Below are 22,027 nucleotides of genomic sequence, written 5' to 3'. Positions count from 1 at the left end.
CGAGGGCCGCATGGCCAAATCCTGCTCCTATTTCTTATGTTCTCATGTACCGATCTTGGCCGGCGGGATTGAAAACTGTGGCTCGTCTGGCTTAGTTCATTAAATAAGCATCACAGTAGGAAGCAGTATCAGCTGGAAGATGGCTGCGCGGACGACGTGCATTTTCTTCAATGGGTTGCAAAATAAATATTTTCGACGGTTAAAATTGCTTTCACGTTTTCAAGAGCATTAAACAATGTAGTATTTCTCCTGTCGCCTAGGCCTCTCTTAATGACGTGATGCCATAATGGGGTGACGTGCTTGTTATACTTTCTGCTTGAATCGTTGCCTGATTGTGGCTTTGAATCTCGGCACAGGAACCGAAAGGCAGCAGTTAAAATTAAGTGAAAACGGATCATTTGGGATGACGTCTTCGTTGACATAATTCGAACCTGCGCAGGCAAACCCCAAATAGATTACTATTCCATTGCTTTAACCACCCGGCCACGACTACGCCGACCGTGGGTTGGACCCACGCAACTATCATTTGCTGCGAAATCGGTGCCTCTGCTGTGAACGCTCTGGTACATAATCACTTGGGTTCCTGTGGAATAACTCCAATTGCAAAGTTTTTCTTATCTGTCTCTGTGGCACAATGGGCCAGCGGGTTCGCCTGTTTAATTGTAAAGGTTGATGGTTCGAACCCACCGAAAGAGAAAAGCAGCTTTTAATTTTTGCAAATTTATCTATTGTATAAAATGGAGTCTTTGATTCCGTGAAATGAACAGTGGTGAGCATACTGCTGCTGCCTTCCTGCTTCCAATGGGAACAATCGCATCATCGATCAGTCTTCTGCCAGGCAGCCTGGATATTCTACTTCCCTTATAAAAATATTCCAAGTGCAGCGTTGTTGCCACGAAAATCCAGCAGGGAAATCGGCCACAGCAGATAATCCATTCTGAAAACCCTTTTCCACACTTTCCTCAGTTTTACACTTGCATGGATTAGAACGGAATGCTTGAAACAATTACAATTGCCAGACAACTTCAGCTTCCATGCATCGCCCTGCACCCTATTCACGTGACAACAACCAACCAATCAAATAGAACGGCGCGAGAACGCCCCCATTGAATGTGTCCAATTAGGGCCTGAGGATTGAACTGCTCCATCACAATCAGCTCCAATACTTTGGAGGACTCGGCTGTGAGCGGCTGACCTGTTCCTGTCGCTGGCGCGGTGGCCGAGATGCGACCAGCCCCTGCAATCTCTTGTTTTCAGCCAAATGCTAGAGATATGAATTTCTAATCAGAAATTCTTTGACGCAAGTTGATTTGATTGCTGTTTTTGAATGCGGTTTAGTGACTCGCACGGGCCTTGTGCTTTTCTTTTTGCGTGCGGTTTGCAGTGTTTGATCGCTTAACGTTTTGAGACTGAAATGAAGTGCAATGTCTGATTCAAATTGTTGGTTCATATGGCGCTTGGTCACGTTGAGGCAATTCGACACTACCAACGGGATTCAAATCGACTTTACTCTCCTGTGCTGCTTTTGTCCTTTTATAAGGCGTGTGTGTGTCAGAGAATGTGGTTGGCGAATAAATCTGCGGCTACATTTTATTACCTACTGCTTGTCCATCCAGTTAAACATTGTTTTCTGTGGTGAAATGAAATCAGCAGACTTTACGAAGGAAGAATATATACATTCTTTCAGGGCTTGACTCGGCGGATGCTGAGAGGCTGTTTACCCTGGCTGTGGAGCCCCGATCTAGGGGTCAAAGATTCAGAATAAGGGGCCGGCCATTTAGGATTGAGATGAGGAGAAATTGCTTCATTCTCATGGTTGGGTATCTTTGTAATTCTCCGCCGCAGAAGGCTGTGGCTGTTCAGTCGTTGAGTACATCCCTAACCGAGATGGATTGTACATTACAGAAATCATTCTATATGGGGCTAGGTCGGTAATTTTCAGTTGAGGTAAAGGATCAGCAATGATCTTACTGAATGGCGGAGCAGGATCGAGGGCCGCATGGCCAAATCCTGCTCCTATTTCTTATGTTCTCATGTACCGATCTTGGCCGGAGGGATTGAGAACTGTGGCTCGTCTGGCTTAGTTCATTAAATAAGCATCACAGTAAGAAGCAGTATCAGCTGGAAGATGGCTGCGCGGACGACGTGCATTTTCTTCAATGGGTATCAAAATAAATATTTTCGACGGTTAAAATTGCATTCACGTTTTCAAGAGCATTAAACAATGTAGTATTTCTCCTGTCGCCTAGGCCTCTCGTAATGACGTGATGTAATAATGGGGTGACCTGCTTGTTATACTGTCTGATTGAATCGTTGTTTGATTGTAGCTTTTAATCTCGGCACAGGAACCGAAAGGCAGCAGTTAAAATTAAGTAAAAGCGGATAATTTGGGACGATGTCTTCGTTGACATAATTCGAACCTGCGCAGGCAAACCCCAATAGATTACTATTCCATCGCCTTAACCACCCGGCCACGACTACCCCGACCGTGGGTTGGACCCACGCAACTATCATTTGCTGCGAAATCGGTGCCTCTGCTGTGAACGCTCTGGTACATAATCACTTGGGTTCCTGTGGAATAATTCCAATTGCAAAGTTTTTCGCATCTGTCTCTGTGGCACAATGGGCCAGCTCGTTCGCTTGTTAATTGAAAAGTTGATGGTTCGAGCCCACCGAAAGTGGTGTATACCTTTTAATTTTTGCAAATTTATCTATTGTATAAAATGGAGTATTTGATTCCGTGAAATGAACAGTGGTGAGCATACTGCTGCTGCCTTCCTGCTTCCAATGGGAACAGTCGCTTCATCGATCAGTCGTCTGCCAGGCAGCCTGGATTATCTATTTCCCTTATACCAATATTCCAAGTGCAGCGTTCTTGCCACGAAAATCCAGCAGGGAAATCGGCCACAGCAGATAATCCATTCTGAAAACCCTTTTCCACACTTTCCTCAGTTTTACACTTGCATGGATTAGAACGGAATGCTTGAAACAATTACAATTGCCAGACAACTTCAGCTTCCATGCATCGCCCTGCACCCTAGTCACGTGACAACAACCAACCAATCAAATAGAACGGCGCGAGAACGCCCCCATTGAATGTGTCCAATTAGGGCCTGAAGATTGAACTGCTCCATCACAATCAGCTCCAATACTTTGGAGGACTCGGCTGTGAGCGGCTGACTTGTTCCTGTCGCTGGCGCGGTGGCCGAGAAGCGACCAGCCCCTGCAATCTCTTGTTTTCAGCCAAATGCTAGAGATATGAATTTCTAATCAGAATTTCTTTGACGCAAGCTGATTTGATTGCTGTTTTTGAATGCGGTTTAGTGACTCGCACGGGCCTTGTGCTTTTCTTTTTGCGTGCGGTTTTCAGTGTTTGACGCTTAACGTTTTGAGACTGAAATGAATTGCAATGTCTGATTCAAATTGTTGGTTCATATGGCGTTTGCTCACGTTGAGGCAATTTGACACTACCAACGAGATTCAAATCGACTTTACTCTCCTGTGCTGCTTTTGTCCTTTTATACGGCGCGTGTTTCAGAGAATGTGGTTGGAGAATGAATTTGTGTCTGCATTGTATTACCTGCTGCTTGTCCATCCGGTGTTTTCTGTGGTGAAATGAAATCAGCAGACTGTACGAAGGAAGAACATATAAATTTTTTGGGACTTTACTGGCCGGATGCTGAGAGGCTGTTTACCCTGTCTGTGGAGCCCCGAACTAGTGGTCAAAGATTCAAAATAAGGGGCCGGCCATTTAAGATTGAGATGAGGAGAAATTGCTTCATTCTCATGGTTGGGTATCTTTGTAATTCTCCGCCTCAGAGGGCTGTGGCTGATCAGTCGTTGAATACATTCCTTACCGAGATGCATTTGTACATTACGGAAATCAAGGTATATGGGGCTAGGTCGGTAATTTTCAGTTGAGGTAGAGGATCAGTCATGCCATTATTGAATGGCGGAGCAGGGTCGAGGGGGGCATGGCCAAATCCTGCTCCTATGTCTCATTTTCTCAAGTACCGATCTTGGCCGGTGGAGTAGAGAACTGTGGCTGGTCTGGCTTAGTTCATTAAATGAGCATAGCAGTAGGAAGTAGCATAAACTGGAAGATGGCTGCGCGGACGACGTGCATATTCTTCATTGGGTTGCAAAATAAATATTTTCGACGGTTAAAATTGCTTTCACGGTTTCAAGAGCATTAAACAATGTATTATTTCTCCTGTGGCCGACGCCTCTCGTAAAGACGTGATGTAATAATGGGGTGAAGTGCTGGTTAAACTTTCTGCTTGAATCGTTGTTTGATTGTAGCTTTGAATATGTCTCGCCACAGGAACCGAAAGGCAGCAGGTAAAATGAAGTAAAAACGGATCACTTGGGACGACGTCTTCATTTATGTAGCCAGCAGGATTCGAACCTACGCTGAAAAACCCCAATAATTTTCAAGTCCATCGCCTTAACTGCGCGGCCATGACAGTCGATTAGACCCACACAGCGTCTCATTTGTTGCAAAATCGGTACCTCTGCTGTGAACGCTCTGGTATATAATAACTTGGGTTCTTGTCGAATAATTCCAATTGCAACGTGCTTTTTGAATGTCGCTGTGGCGCAATGGGCCAACGCGTTTGGCTGTTAACTGACAGGTTGGGGTTCGAGCCCTTCCAAGGACGTAAGTAGTTTTTACTTTTTGTCAACATAAATATTGTATAAAAATGGAGTTGTTGATTCCGTGAAATGCACAGTGGTGAGCATACTGCTGCTGCCTTCCTGCTTCCAATGCGAACAATCGTTTTATCGATCAGTCTTCTGCCAGGCAGCATGGATTATCTATTTCCCTTTTACCAATATTCCAAGTGCAGCGTTCTTGCCATGAAAATCCAGCAGGAAAATTTGCTTCAATAAATAATGCATTCAGAAAACTCTTTTCTACACTTTCCTCAGTTTTATACCTACATGGACTAGAACGGAAAATTTGAAACAATAACAATTGCCAGACAACTTCAGCTTCCCTGCATCGCCCCGCACCCTGAGCAGGTGTCAACAACCATTCAATCACATACAGCGGCGTGAGAATGCCCCCATTTGAATGTGTCCAATCAGGGCCTGAAGATTGAGCAGCTCCGTCACAATCAGCTCCAGTACCTTGGAGGACTCGGTTCTGAGCGGATTTCTTGTTCCTGTCGCTGGCACCGTGGTGGAGAAGCGAGCAGCCGCTGCAATCTCTTGTTTTCAGCCAAATGTTGGAGGTATGAATTTCTAATCAGAAATTCTTTGACGCAAGCTGATTTGGTTCCTGTGTTTGAATGCGCTTTAGTGCCTCGCACGGGCCTTGATCTTTTCTTTTGGCGTGCGGTTTGCAGTGTGTGATCGCTTAACGTTTTGAGACTGAAATGAAGTGCAATGTCTGACTCAAATTGTTGCTTCATATGGCGTACGGTCAAATTGAGGCAATTTGACACTGCGAACGGGATTCAAATCGCCTTTTCTCTCCTGTGCTGCTTTTGTCCTTTTATACGGCGCGTGTGTGTCAGAGAATGTGGTTGGAGATTAAATCTGCGGCTGCATTGTATTACCTGTGCTTGTCCATCCAGTTAAACATTGGTTTCTGTGGTGAAATGAAATCAGCAGACTGTACGAAGGAAGAATATATAAATTATTTCAGGGCTTGACTGGGCGGATGCTGAAAGGCTGTTTACCCTGTCTGTGGAGCCCCGAACTATGGGTCAAAGGTTCAGAATAAGGGGCCGGCCATTGAGATGAGGAGAAATTGCTTCATTCTCATGGTTGGGTATCTTTGTAATTCTCCGCCGCAGAGGGCTGTGGCTGTTCAGTCGTTGAGTACATCCCTAACCGAGATGGATTTGTACATTACGGAAATCAAGGTATATGGGGCTAGGTAGGTAATTTTAAGTTGAGGTAGAGGATCAGCCATGATAACCACCTTTAACCAAATCCTTCCCCCCAATCCTTCTCCTTTCTCGCTCGGCGGTCAGCGTCTCCCTCCTTGTGGAAGCTTGGAGCTGTTTCCCTGAGGTTTGTCACACGGAAGGGAAAGGATAGATTTATCTTCCTTAACTCAAGTTATTATTCTGTTCCTTGGCAGCAGAATTACTAAAAGTTTGATGCATGCTTTAAAAATTGTCTTTTTTGTGCAACATTTAATGAGACTTCTTTAATTATAATGGTTACTTAAGTAAGAAGCTTAGCCCTGTATTGACCAGGAATGTGAACTCGGGTTTCACCGCGTGGCATGCGAGAATTCTTCCCTGAACTACCAATGCACACCGAAAGCCGCGTTTCAATTGTCCTGTCAAATTCTTGTTTCTGCTATTGAAAGAATAAAAGACAAAGCAAAATAATGCAGAATCTGGAAAGTGAATTATTCAGAAAATGCTCTAAACACTCCGCAGCTCCGGGGTCATCTCTGGAGAGGAAACACAGGGTTACTGTTTCAGGTCGAGGAGCGCTCCTCAGATCCAAGGTTTTGCACCAATCAATGAAAAAAATTGCAGGTAATTTGATTAAAATTGATATGTCCACGCTCTCGTCAGTGTGACTTTACAGATACAGGGTTATTTTGTCGCTTAAATTCGCAAATTATAATATTAAGCTGGGAGTCCAAGCCAGAAACTCCTCTTTACTGAACAGGAAATTTAACCGACTAAGCCACGGAGCGAAAGCTACAGGTATTGTCGGTCCCTCTGGTTGTGTTCATTCATTCTCCACCTGTGTGTGGTTTCTGAATCCAGGAGTGTGTGCTGCTTTGTGTCTGTGTGGCAGACTTGAAGATAAGACCTGCCCGCGCTCCCAGGTTGACAATGTGGAAAATGTGCAGCAGGCTTCTGGAAACAGATGCATTTATATAGTTACCTCACAATTTCGGCACATCTGGGACTGATTTCCCGCTTTTAACAATAAAATCGCGTGTTTCTTGTTATACACTGGACACAGGGTCTGCACAGAATTTTTGGCAGTTATTATTTTAAGTCTTTTGCAATGTCGCCAAGCTGAGCGAATTGGGGATTTCTGGCTGAAAAGTGGGAAGCTCGTCCGTGATTTGGAACCTCGCCTCTCACATTTAATTCAGTTGATTTTTCTGTGTGAATTTCATACCCCTAGACCCCATCTCTCAATTTCTCCGTCACTTTCCACTGATTGACTTCTCAGGCTGACCTGAACTGCCGAGGCTGATCTAACCCGCAACACCATTAGAAAAGAGTAAAGAAAGAAAGATTGACTGTGATGGCGGGGAAGTAATTCAGAAAAGGAAAATTCGGACTCTCAAAACGAATCTGGGGAAGTGAGGCTATTATATAGTTGACTCGAAATGTTTCGTGTACCACATGATCTTGCTGTACATTGTATAATAAAGCGGGGGATTGGATGGACAGAAGCTGTACATTGTATAAGAAAGCGGGACTGGATGGACAGAAGCGGTACATTGTATAAGAAAGCGGGATTGGATGGACAGAAGCGGCACATTGTATAAGAAAGCGGGATTGGATGGACAGAAGCGGTACATTTTATAAGAAAGCGGGATTGTTTGGACAGAAGCGCTACATTGTATAAGAAAGCGGGATTGGATGGTCAGAAGCTGTACAATATATAAAAAAGCGGGAGTGGATGGACAGAAGCTGTACATTGTATAAGAAAGCAGGATTGGATGGACAGAAGCGGTACATTGTATAAGAAAGCGGGATTGGATGGACATAAGCTGTACATTATATAAAGAAGCGGGAGTGGATGGACAGAAGCTGTACATTGTATAAGAAAGCGGGATTGGATGGACAGAAGCGGTACATTTTATAAAAAAGCGGGATTGGATGGACAGAAGCGGTACATTGTATAAAAAAGCGGGATTGGATGGACAGAAGCGGTACATTGTATAAGAAAGCGGGATTGGATGGACAGAAGCGGTACATTGTATAAGAAAGTGCGACTGGATGGACAGAAGCGGTACATTGTATTAAAAAGCAGGATTGAATGGAAAGAAGCTGTACATTGTATAAGAAAGTGTGATTGGATGGACTGAAGCTGTACATTGTACAAGAAAGTGTGATTGGATGGACTGAAGCTGTACATTGTATAAGAAAGTGCGACTGGATGGACAGAAGCGGTACATTGTATTAAAAAGCAGGATTGTATGGAAAGAAGCTGTACATTGTATAAGAAAGCGGGACAGATGGACAGGAGCTTTACATTGTATAAGAAAGCGGGGTTGGATAGGGAGAAGCGGTATTGTATTAGAAATCGGGATTGGATGGACAGAAGCGGTCTGAAAGGACGGCTGATCGGTTGTAAGTAGCAACAAAATTGTAAGGCTTCGATTCCAGAAACTCGTTCGTCTTGGGGTTTGATTCTCGCTGGGGGAGGGTTTTCATTGATTGACATGGGAGAGATTCACAGATCCATATAATGCCTTTTTTAGCGTTGCAGAAGGTGAGATTGACATCTCTAGAGAATGTTTGAGCTCCAGTGGACAGAATGCACAGGGTTTATCGACACAACACACGTGGAGTAAAGAAAATATTCCAAGCCGGTGCACAGACTGAAGCTGACAAATTGATTAATCACTATTAAACTGACCTCATTGGCGATTCCCATTCCTTGAAGGACATGCATGAACGAGTTGTTGTTTTGTTGCTGAAGCTCACCAGCGAAACCTGGCTAAACAGTGACTCTGGCGGGACTGGAGCCCACAACATTTAAATGCCATTCCGACCATTGAACTTGAAGTCCAATGCACTAATCATTGTCTTCCTCATTGCTTGCTGTACCAGGATGCGAACTTTATGTTTCTTCCACGAAGACACCCAAATCTCTCTGAACACCAACATTTAAAAATATTCTGGTTTCCATTCATCCTACCAAAGTGAATAACCTCGCATTTCCCTACATTATACTCCATCTGCCACCTTACTGCCCACTCATTTAGACTATCTATATTCCTTTGCAGACTTTTTGTGTTCCCCTCACAGCTTACTGTCCCACCTAGCTTTGTATCAGCAGCAAACTTGGATACATTACACTGCATCCCTTCATCTAGATCATTGATATAATTTGTACTAGCAGAGTCCCTGATCCTTGCATCACAACACCAGTCACAGCGTGCCAACCTGAAAAAGATCCGTTTATCCCTATTCTGTGCTTTCTGTCCGTTAACCGATCCTCTATTCATGCTAATATATTACCCCAAACCCATGACCCCTAATCTTGTGTAATAACCTTTTATGTGGCTCCTTATCGAATGCCTTTTGGAAATCCAAATATACTACATACACTGGTTAATTTTTATCTACCCTGCTAGTTACATTTTGTTGGTGGTGAAATCGTATTTACTCCTTCAAAACCGAGTGCTCACATGCCTGTGCCTTATGCTTCGTAATTCAAACTGTCATCTTCTCCCAGCTTTTTCTTCCTTCCACAATTATTAGCCCTCCTTTACCTTCCTCCTTCAAATTCATTGTTACTTGCCTGCGGCACTGTCTTAATCTAACCTTCACTGTCATGTGCTTACAGCATTTAGTTTGCTCTGCTACCACCGCTTTTCCTAGTGGGCACATGTCCCATTCGCACCAATGCACATTAGTGCCTTAAAACCAGAAGATAATTTTAGATCTGCGGAACACGCGGCAGACAAGCGATGGGAAAGCAAGGCCGGTGTTCACAAGGCCACTGCCCAAACTTTCACGATGTTTTCCTGGGGGAATCTTGTGATAACGGGGATGTTAACTGAAGAACTGGGTTTTGTATTCATGTAGAAATGATAAGGTTAACCCTTTTTACAGCTCCCTCGTCATTTGCTTTTCCTGTCAATCTTACAAGCGCTGTAAAGCCCGTGTAGTTCGGATTTCGCTCTCAGCTTCTCCCGTCGGTGTGAAAATAAAACAGGAGGAGGCGAGGATAGCCCTGAACAGCAGAGCTTGGCACTGACTCTATTGCTATTGCTGCAGGAGTTGTTCTCTTCCAATAAATATTTCCCTCACCATTATAACGCCTGTTATAACTCACAGGCTTTAAATGGACGGTTTTATTAGATGTTGTCGCGATTCCAATCAAATACATATTAATAAATCTGCAAAAACACGAGGTTAGGATGCGATCCTTGTCCAATAATTATAAACCGCGAGCAGGGAGGAAGGAAATGAAGGGAGGAACTGAAGAAGGAGAGAATGAAGGACGAAAGGAGTGAAGGAAGGAAGGAGGGAAGGAAGGAAGGTAGTTAGGAAGATAGGAAGGAAGGAAGGTGGAAGGAAGGAAGGAAGGAAGGAAGGAAGGAAGGAAGGAAGGTAGGAAGGAAGGAAGGATGGGAGATGTTTTGAAGGAAAGAAAGAAGGAACGAACGAAGGAATGGAAGGAGCTGGGTTAAATATTAGTTTGAGTTAACTAAAAAGGGGGCAGAGATCAGGTGAGGATAAATTTAGAAATCTAAAGAGAAAGGTCAAGGCAATAGAGCAGTGTAGCGATAAGGGTAAAAATAACCATAGTGTGACAAGAATGGACAGAGACCTTAACGGTAGCAGTGCAGCAGAGAATTAGTTAAAAGCATGGAATAATGGTAAAGAAATGTAATAAAATCGCTCTTTGTCTAAATGCATGAAGCAGTCGTTACAAGATAGACGAACTCGTGGCACAAGTATAAAGATAAATGGTTTGATCTAATAACCATTACAGAGTCATGGTAGCAAGCTGGCCAAGGTTGGAAGTAAAGGTCCCAGGGTAGTTGACGTTTCGAAAAGACAGGCAGAATGGAAAAGCAGGGGCAGTAGCCCTGATAATAAAGGATGACATAAGGACAGTTGTGAGAAGGCATCTCTGCTCGGAAGATCAGGAAGTAGAAACAGTATGGGTGGGACTAACGAATAACAAGGGGCAGAAAACACAGGTAGGAGGAGTATATAGGCCTCCTTACAGTAGTTGTGCCGTTGGACAGAATATTAATCAAGAAATAGTAAGAGCTTGCAAGAAAGGTAATGCAATAATCTTGGGAGACATCAATCTTCATAGAGACTGGCCAAATCAAATTGGCAGAGGTAGTCTGGAGGACGAGTTCATGGAATGCTTTCAGGACAGTTTCCAAGAACAATATTTCATGGAAACAACCAGGGAACAGGCTATTGTATATCCTCTACTGTGTAATGAGACAGCGTTAATTAGCCAATTGAATAGACACGGATCATCTGGGGAAGAGTGATCATAATTTGATAGAATTTCACATACATTTTGAGAGTGATTTATTTAAGTCCGAAACTAGAGTCTTAAACGTAAATAAAACCTATTACATAGGTTTGAGGGGCGAGTTGGCTAAGGTAGATTGGAACAATAGATTAACGGATATGGCATTATTTTAGCAGTGGCTAGCATTTAAGGAAATATTTCATAATTGTCAACAATAATACATTCCGTTGAGAAACTAAAACTCCACGGGAAAAGTGATCCAACCGTGGCTAACTAAAGAAGTTAAGAATAGCATTAGATTGACCGATGAAGCTTATAATGTTGCAAAGAGTAATAGTAAGCATGACGATTAGGAGAGTTTCAGAAACCAGCAAATGTTGACCAAAAATTGATAAAAGGGGGAAAAATTGAATTTAAGAGAAGACTACAAGAAATATAAAAGCAGATTGTAAGAGCTTCTACAAGTATGTAATAAGCAAGAGAATAGCTAATGTAAACGTTGGTCCCTTAGAAGCTGAGATGGGACAGATTATTATCAGGAATAAGGCAATGGCGGAAACGTTAATGAAATATCTTGTATTTGCCTTCACAGTAGAAGTCACAAAAAGCATACCAAAAGTGATGGGGAACCAAGGGTCTAATGAGGATGAGGAGCTTAATGTAATTAATATAAGTAGAGAAAAGGTACTAGAGAAACTAATGGGATAAAATCTGACAAATCCCCTGGACCTGCCGTCCTACATCCTAGGGTTCTAAAAGAGGTGGCTGAAGAGATATTTGATGCTCTGGTTTTGAACTTCCAAAATTCCCTAGATTCTAGATTTGTCCCAGCAGATTAGAAGGTCGGAAATGTAACACCGCTATTCAAGAATGGAGGGAGAGAGAAAACAATGAACTACTGTCCAGTTAGCATGACATCTGTCGCCGGAAGAATGCTGGAATTGATTGTGAAGGCAGTAGTATCAGGCACTTCGAAAATCATAACAAGATTAGGCAGAGTCAACGTGGTTTTTTGAAAGGGAAATCGTGTTTGACAAATTTATTATAGATTTTGAGGATGTAAGTAGTATGGTAGATAAAGGGAAACCAGTGGATGTAGTTTAATTCGATTTCAAAAAGTCACGAGATATGATTAGAGCTCATAGGATTGAGGGTAATATAGTAAAATGGATAGAGTTGTGGATAACGGAGAGAAAATAGATTAGCGATAAAAGGATCTGTTTCAGTTTGGCAGGCTCTAACTAGTGGGGTGCTGCAAGGATCAGTGTTGGGGTCACAGTAATTTGCAATCTATATTAATGAACTAGATGAAGGGGCCGAGAGTAATGTATGAAAGTTTGCTGATGATGTAAAGCTAGCGGGGACAGTAAGCTGTGAGGAGAACAAAAATAATCTGCAAAGGGATATAGATAGCTTAAGTGAGAGGGAACTGAGTTGGCAGATGGTATAAAAAGATTAAGCCTGCAAGGAACATAAAAGTGGATTGTAAAATCTTCTACAAGTATGTACAAAGAAAAAAATTAGTGAAGACAAATGTAGGTACCTTACAGTCAGAAACGGGAGAATTTAAAATGCGGAGCAAGGAAATGACTGAGCAATTAAACACATATTTTGGTTCTGTCTTCATGGAAGTGGACACAAATAAATTCCCAAAAATGCAAGGGAACCAAGGGTCTAGTGAGAAAGTGGAATTAAAGGAAATTAGTATTAGTAAAAAAATAGTGCTGGTGAAATTATTGGGACTGAAAACAGGTAAATCCCCAGGACCTGATAATCTGCAGCCCAGTGTAGTAAAAGAGGTAGCCATGGAAATAATGGATGCATTGGTTGTCATCTTCCACAATTCTATAGATTATGGAACAGTTCCTGCACTTTGCAGTGTGGCAATTGTAACCCAACTATTTAAAAATGGATGGAGAGAGGAAACAGGGAGCTACAGACCTGATAGCCTAACATCAGTTGTAGAAAACATGCTAGTGTCTATTATAAAGGATGTGATAACAGGACACATAGAAAATCTTAGCGTGATTCGACAAAGTCAGCGTGGATTTATGAATGGGAAATCGTGTTTGACAAACCTATTGGAGTTTTTTGAAAATGTAACTCGTAGAATAGATAAGGGAGAACCAGTGGATGTGCTGTATTTAGATTTTCAGAAGGCTTATGAAAAATTCCCACGTTAGAGGTTAGTATGCAAAATTAAAGCACATGGTATTGGGGGTAATATAATGGCATTGATTGAAAATTGGTTAACAGACAGGAAACAGAGAGTAGGAATAAATGGTTCTTTTTCGGGGTGGCAGGCGGAGACTAGTGTGGTATCAAAGGGATCAGTGTTTGGCCCCAGCTATACACAATATATATCAATGATATGTTGAGGAAATCAAATGTATATTTCCAAGTTTGCTGACGACAGGACAATCGGTGGGATTGTGATTTGTGAGAAGGATGCAAAGAGGCTTGCAGGCGAATGAGACAAGTTGAGTCAGTGATCAAATACATAGCAGATGCAGTATAAGGTGGATTATTGTGAAGTTTCCACATCGGTAGGAAAAACAGAAAGGCATAATATTATTTAAATGGTGATAGATTAGAAATTTTGCTGTACAAATGGACTGGGGTGTCCTCGTACACCGGTCAATGAAAGCAAACATGCAGTTGCCACAAGCAGCTAGGAAGGCAAAAAGTATGTTGGCCAACATTGCAAAAGCTTTTGAGTACAGGAGCAAGGATGTCTTAATATAGTTGCACAGGGCGTTGGTGAGACCACACTTGGAGCACTGTGTGCAATTTTATTCATCTTGCCTAAGAAAGGATGTACTTCCCAGAGAGGAAGTGCAGCGAACGTTCACCATACGGATTCCTGGAATGGCTGGACAGTCGTATGAGAAGAGATTGGGCCGACTAGGCCTTTATTCAATAGGGTTTAGAAGAATGAGATGGGCTCTCATTGAATCGTATAAAATTCGGGCAGTGGTAGACAGACTGGATGCAGGAAGGATGTTCCCCCTGGCTCTGGGTTCTAGAAAGAGGGGTCACAGACTCAGGATACGGGGTAGAATATTTAGGACTGAGATGAGGAAAATTAATTAATTCAGAGGGTGGTGAATCTGTGGAATTCTGTACCATAGAATGCTTTGCAGGCCAGGTCACTGAATATATTTAAGGAGGAGATAGATAGATTTCTAGACACAAAAGGCACCAAAGGGTATGGGGAGGTAGTGGTAATATAGTACTGAGAGAGAGGATCAGCCATGATCATATTGAATGGCGGAGCAGGATCGAAGGGCCCAAAGGCCTACACCTGCTCCTATTTTTCTATGTTTCTATGGAGCAAAGGGATGCAATCAGAGTTCGGTCACAGAATGGCAGAAAGGCTCAAGGGATTAACTGGCCTTCTCCTGTTGTTATTCTTATTTTTGAAGGATAAGCGCGCAAATGTAGAGATCAGTTTCTCGATTTAAAAGCACTGCACGAACAGGGACTCGAGCCCTGGACCGTCAGATTAAAAGTTGAATACTTTACCGACAGAGGTATCCGTGATCTGTTTGGCCAAAGCCCAGAGAAAGACTTTCATTGGCTGCAGTGCATCATTGCACAAACTAGAAATTCAATTTTCATGTCCATAATCCTGCTACTACGACGAATTTCTCTCACAAATCCAGACAAAGCTGCTGCAAATTGATTTCAATATTAGCAAGTGTGAGGTCATCCACTTCGGATTTAAAGGCGGCATTTAGAATTCTCTATATAATGTAAGGCTGGAAAGAGTTGAGGTACAAATAGTAATATGCTGAAAAAGTTAAGTGTTGAGTTACCACAATCATACATAGAGTCCAAGGGACAAACAAAAATAGGACATTGCACAAACTAAGGTAATATTCCCTGGAATTTACAGACTTAAGCGGTGATTTGATTGATGTATTCACGATATGAAGTGGAACTGATTGTGTCGATAGCGAGAAGCTATTTCTGATGTTTGACCCGTCTAGGAGTAGGGGACATAGCCTCAGCATTAGATCCAAGCCTTTGAGAATAGAAGTTTGTGTGGCAGAAATGTGTAACACACTTCCGCAAACAGCAATTAAAGCTGGGTCAATTGTCAATTTTAAACTTGAGATTGAGAGATGTTTGTTCACCAAAGGTATTAAGGGATCTGGAGAAAAGGGATGCAAACGGATATCGATCACAGATTGAATGGCAGAAAGGCTTGAGGCGCACTCCTGTTGTTATTCTCTTTGGTAAAGGATCAAAGCACGAATGTAGAGATGAGTATCGCGATTTAAAAGCAGCGCCTTGAACCCTGGACACTCAGATTAAAAGTCTGATGCATCTACCGACTGCGCTATCCGGGCACTTGCAAACCAAAGCTCACAAATGTACTTTCGTGGGTGTAGTGCATCATTGCACCTCCTACAAATTCAATATTTTTGTCCATAATCCAGCCTGTACAGCGCATTGCTCCCTCAAATCCAGACAGACTCCTTCAGACCGCCATTACTTCAGAAATATTGTCCCACTCACAAACGACATGCTCTTTAGCAGCGTCGTCAGATGTGACAAGTGCCGTCCCCCAGATATCTGTATTAGATCTTCGACTTTTCACCGTATTTATGATTGACTTTGTTGGAGCAATATATCGCTGTAGATCATATTATGAAGATCGCGCTATGTTAGACGGTCCACTCGTAGTGCAGTTGGGAAACGGAGCTAACCAAAGGGACAAAGACAGACAAAGTAAGCCGGCAAAAAGAAGGCAAATCGAGTTCATTGTGCGCAAGTTTGACACCAGCCACTTTGCAACAAAGTAAGATAGTTCTGAGTATTTTCTAAATAATGGGAAGCAATTAACTGTTGAGGAGCAAAGAGGTTTATGAGTCCCAGTTCACAAATCATTATTAGCTAGTAGACATGGAGCAAAAGATATCATAAAGTCCCGCATAAGGGACTTTTGGCTCAAGTTGAAACGCATGTAAGTGAAGGCAAATTATTGACCTGGTTGGGAAATTGGTCAGGAGACTCATTTTATTGATGATGATCAGGTAAATTAATTGGCAGGATATGACGAGTGGTGTCTCTGAGGGATCACTTTTGGGGCTTCAAATATTCACCGATTTTATTGGCGACCTACTTGATGGGATTGAGAGCCACACATCCAAGTTTGGCGATGACAATAAAGATAGGTGGCATTATAAGCAGTTTAGATGGAAGCAAGTCATTTGACCAGATATTCATAGATTAATTGAATGAGCAAATTTTTGTCAATTTGATTTAAGTATTAGCAAGTGTGATATGATCCTCCACCGATCTAAATAGGGGCACTTAGAATACTCTCCTTATAATGTTAAGCTGGAAAGAGTTGAGAGCCAAATAGACGTAACTGTCCCTGTCCATATATCATTAAATGGCCATGGACAGGTACAGAAAAGATACAAAAAGGCTAATTGAAAATGATACTTTTATTAGTAGGATTACAATATAAGAGGGAGAAATTATGCCACAGCTATACAAAGCACTGGTTAGACAACACCTGCGGCATTGTGTTCAGTTCTGGGCATCGCAGCTTAGGAAGGTAGTATTAGGATTTAAAAGTGAAGTTTTAGGAATTGACGAATTCCTAAGAATAACTGAGATCGACACAGGAGAGCAATTAAACCGATCTTTAATCAACGGAGATGCCACGAGGACTGCCTGGGCAGTCCCGTGGATTGCGACGTGACGTCACCGCGTTTGCCCGCGTTTTCCCGCGCTCTTAAAGGGGCCACGCCCCATACAAGCAAACTCTACATACAATATGCATTAATGCCTAACACAATGGTACAGGTTTAGGCTGGCGTTAGAACATCGGTAAAGAGAATTATATACAGTTAGCCAGAGTCATTCAGTGGTTCTGCCACAAAGTGTCGATTTACCAGAAGGATACATAGAGTCCAAGGGACAAAATACAATGGGATATTACACAAATTCGGGTTATATTCCCTGGAATTTAGAAGCTTAAGTGGTGATTTGATTGAAGTATTCACGATATTAAGTGGAACTGATATGGTCGAAAGCGAGAAGTTATTTCTGATGATTGAGCCGACTTGGAGTAGGAGACATAGCCTCAACATTATATCCAAGCCTTTCAGGAGGGAAGTTTGTGTGGCAGAAATTTGTAACACACTTCCGCAAACAACAATTAAAGCTGGATCAATTGTCAATTTTAAACTTGATGTTTGTTAACCAAAGATATTAAGGGAATCTGGAGAGAAGGGATGCAAACTGATATCGATCACAGATTTAATTGAATGGCAGAAAGGCTCGAGGCCTACTCTTGTTGGTACTCTCTTTGTTAAAGGATCAAAGCGTGAATGTAGAGATGTGTATCGCAATTTAAAAGCAACACCCGAACAGGGACTTGAACACTGGCCCCTCATAATAAATGTCTGATGCTCCACTGACTGAGCTACCCAGGCTCTTGTCAACCAAAGCTCACAGAAGTACTTTCATTGGCTGCAGTGCATCATTGCCACTCCTACAAATTCAATTTTCTTGTCCATAATCCAGCCTGTACAGCACATTTCTCCCACAAATCCAGACAGACTGCTTCAGACCGCCATCACTTCAGAAATATTATCCCACTCACAAATGACAGGCTCTTTAGCAGCGGCGTCAGATGTGAGAAGTGCCGTCCCCCAGATGTCTGTATTAGATCTTCAACTTTTCACCGTATTTATGATTGACTTGGATGGAGCAATAGATCGCTGTAGATCGTGTTTTGAAGATCGCACTATGTTAGATGCTCCGCTCGTAGTGCAGTTGGGAAATGCAGGTAACCAAATGGACAGAGACAGACACAGTAAGCCGGCAAAAGAAAGGCAAATCGAGTTAACTGTACGCAAGTGTGACACCATCCACTTCGGAACAAAGTAAGATAGTTCTGAGTATTTTCTAAATAATGGGACGCTATTAACTGTCGACGAGCAAAGAAGTTTATGAGTCCCCGTTCACAAATCATTATTAGCTAGTAGACATGGAGAAAAAGTCATTCGATAAAGTTCCACATAAGGGACTTTTGGCTAAAGCTGAAACGCATGTAAGTGAAGGCAAATTCTGGACCTGGTTAGGAAATTGGTTGTGTGATAATAATAATAACTTCCGGGAAGTTATGTGCACATCACTTCCTGTGAACTGTGAACTCTGTGCATACGCCACTTCCTGTGCATACGTCACTTCCTGTGTTTGGACTAGTATAAATACTGAACTGCTCAGTATGGTATAAGGGCTTCACCTAGAGGCATGGTGAAGACCGCTCTTGTATATAATTTAATTATAAGTTGCTTAAAGCTTACTTTAAAGTTCCTTGATGTGTGAGACTCTTTTGTTACATCAATTTAAGCAACTTAGTATTTACACTCACAAATACTAGACCTTCGGACAAACTCGGAGTTAAGGATCCAGGGAACCACCCAGAATGGAAAACATCCTTAAACCTACTCGTCTGGACTTGGAGCCAAATGCACCAGCAGCTGGCAGGGTATGGAAGAATTGGTACCGTACTTTTGAGAATTTTCTTGATGAATGTAAAGCGAATGCTTCTACTAAACTGAGGATACTTATCAACTATGTGATCCCAACAGTGTTTGAATATGTTGATGAATGGGATAATTACGATGAGGTGATCCGGGCACTTAAAAAACTATATGCCAAGTCCACAAATGAGGTCTATGCTAGACATCTACTGGCCACAGCCCGACAAGGGCCAGGGGAATCGATTAACGAATTCCTTCAAGAACTTTGCAGGCTCAGCGTAGATTGTAACTTTCAGGCAGCCTCGGCTGAGCTGTACCGCGAAAGAAATGATTCGAGATGCTTTCATCTGCGGGATTGCCTCTCCATTTATACACCAGCATCTACTAGAAAGTAAAATACTTGAGCAACAAAAGGCTTCTGACCTGGCTTGTTCTCTGGCTTTGGCAAAGAAAAATGCAGACCTCTATCAGCTGCCCAGATCTCGATCTGCTGCTGTAACTGCAACCAGACGATTCAAGTGGCCTCAGGTGAACCCTATCATGGAGGAATCTAATCCTGATGATACTTCTGATGAAGAAGAGGAGTATGACCCCACTTTAGCAGCCTCTTGGCAATCTAGGAAGGAATGCTTCTTTTGTGGAGATTCTTTTCACCCTAGGAAATTCTGCCCTGCTCGCAATGCCATCTGCAGTCATTGCGATAAAAAGGGACACTTTGCAAAAGTTTGCCAATCAAGAGCCTCTACGAGGGCCTATCCAGCTAAGGCCTACAGAACTGCCCCAATTAGGGCCTATCACGATGCTCCAGCCAAGACCTATCAAGCTTCCTCTCGAGCTCACTCCCGAAGAAGCACACCTAGAGTTTCAGCCACTCTCTGTGCAACCACACCAATTACAGCTGCTTGCCCACAGAACCTGATTCATGCAGCTACAAAAGTTTCAATTAATGGGCATACCTTAGATGCCTTAATTGACTCAGGAAGTACTGATAGTTGCATTAGAGAACAGATTGTTGCGAAATTGAAACCACCTATCTTCCCATCAGACCAGGCAATTGCGATGGCTCAGTCATCACTTAATACCAGAATCTCCGGCTTTTGTATTATTGATATGACACTTAATGGTCGCATGTATCCCTCCACCCGACTTTCGGTGCTCAAGGACTTATGTAGTGATCTCATCTTAGGGCTGGATTTTCAAAAACAGCACAAGAAACTCACCATTGAGTTCAGCGGATCCAAACCTGGACTTACTATTTCTAATATACTGTCTAAATTACCGTTTTGTGCATTATCAGCAGCTTCACTTGATGAACCCTCATTATTTGCCAGTAATACTCCTCGATGCAAACCAATAATAACGAAATCGTGGCACTTTAGTCAGGAAGGCCAATCTTTTATTGAGGCTGAAATCTCTCGACTTTTAGCTGAGGATATCATCGAACCATGTTCGTCGCCCTGGCGGGCTCAAATCGTCATCGTCAAGAACCCTCTAAAATCTCACAAACAACGACTATGCATTGATTATTCGCAAATCATCAATCAATATACTGACTTGGACGCCTACCCATTGCCACGCATTGATGATATGGTTAATAAACTGGCCGAATACAAAGTGTTCTCAACTTACGATTTAAAAAGTGCCTATCATCAGGTACCCTTGAAGGTCTCAGATAAGCAGTACACGGCCTTTGAGGCTAATGGACGGCTGTACCAATTTCGTCGCCTCCCATTCGGGGTTACTAAGGGAGTGGCTGTCTTCCAACGGGCAATGGATGGCCTGGTTAAGCAGGAAAACTTAAGGGACACTTTTCCCTATCTTGATAACATTACTATTGCAGGTCACGATCAACAGGAACACGACGCCAACCTCCAAAAATTTCGGGATGCCCTCCATCACCGTAAATTAACTTTGAATGAATCTAAATTTGTTGAGTCGCAACCGACCATCAACATCCTTGGCTACTGCGTAGGCAATGTTATCATTAAGCCAGACCCAGAAAGACTTCGCCCGCTCCAAGAGCTCCCATCACCTAAGAATCCGGCTTCTTTACGTTGGGCTCTCGATCTGTTTGCATACTACGCTAAATGGATTCCTCATTTTTCAGACAAAATCCAACCCTTGCTGCATGCTCGATCATTTCCATTGGAAACAGCGGCTGTTGCAGCCTTTAACCTTCTCACAAAACAGTTGGAGAAAGCGGCTCTTCACTCCATCGATGAGAATCTCCCTTTCATAGTCGAATGTGATGCCTCGGAGGTGGCGATCTCGGCTACTCTAATTCAGGAAGGTCGTCCTGTAGCATTTATGTCCAGGACCTTGCAAGGTGCCGAGCTACATTATCCTCTGGTTGAGAAGGAAGCCACAGCCATCATAGAGGCGGTACGGAAGTGGAACCATTTTCTAGCTCGCCAGCACTTTACATTAATCACGGACCAGCGATCAGTCGCCTTCATGCTCGATAATCGAAAACGAACCAAAATTAAGAATAATAAAATACAGCTTTGGAGGATGGAACTGGCCTCTTTTGGTTACACCATTCACTATCGACCTGACAAGGAGAATGTGGCCCCGGGTACCCTCACACGAGCATTCTGCTCCACTATGTCGTCCTCTACTCTCATAGATGTCCATAATGGATTGTGTCATCCTGGCGTTATGCGCATGCTACATTTCGTACGATCACAGAATCTCCCTTTTTCTACTGGAGATGTAAAGAAAATTTGCTCAGAATGCCGGCTTTGTGCAGAATTAAAACCTCAGTTCTTCCGCCCCTCAGATGGTATGCTCATACACGCAACCCAACCGATGCAACGACTTAGCATCGATTTTCAGGGCCCAGTACCCTCTTCAACTCGGAACACATATTTGCTCACCATGATTGATGAATATTCACGTTTTCCGTTTGCCTTCCCCTGCTCCAATATGCTGGCGTCCACAGTAATCTGCTGCCTTGAGGAAGTATTTTCTCTCTGTGGCATGGCGGCTTACATTCACTCGGATCGGGGTCCATCCTTTATGTCAAGGGAACTCAAGGACTACCTCTCAGAACGGGGAATTGCTACAAGCAAAACGACGCCATATCATCCCATCGGAAATGGGCAGGTGGAGAGGTATAACGGTTTCATCTGGAATTCCGTACACCTTGCTTTAAGATCTCGGGGCCGACCAAACCAGCAATGGGAAACAGTGCTTCCGGATGCATTGCACTCTATACGGTCCCTTCTTTCTACAGTCACAAATACTACACCTCATCAGCGGTTCTTTGGATTCCAGCGTCGCTCACCTTATGGGACATCCCTCCCGTCATGGCTAACTACTCCTGGACCTGTACTACTCTGAAGATA

This window comes from Somniosus microcephalus, unplaced genomic scaffold (genome assembly GCF_052327205.1).
Source record: "Somniosus microcephalus isolate GS21.2 unplaced genomic scaffold, FLI_Smic_1.0 unresolved_chr5, whole genome shotgun sequence".
NCBI classification, from domain to species: Eukaryota; Metazoa; Chordata; class Chondrichthyes; order Squaliformes; family Somniosidae; genus Somniosus; species Somniosus microcephalus.
The sequence above is the reverse complement of the archived record's forward strand: the minus strand, read 5'-3'. Positions refer to the sequence as shown.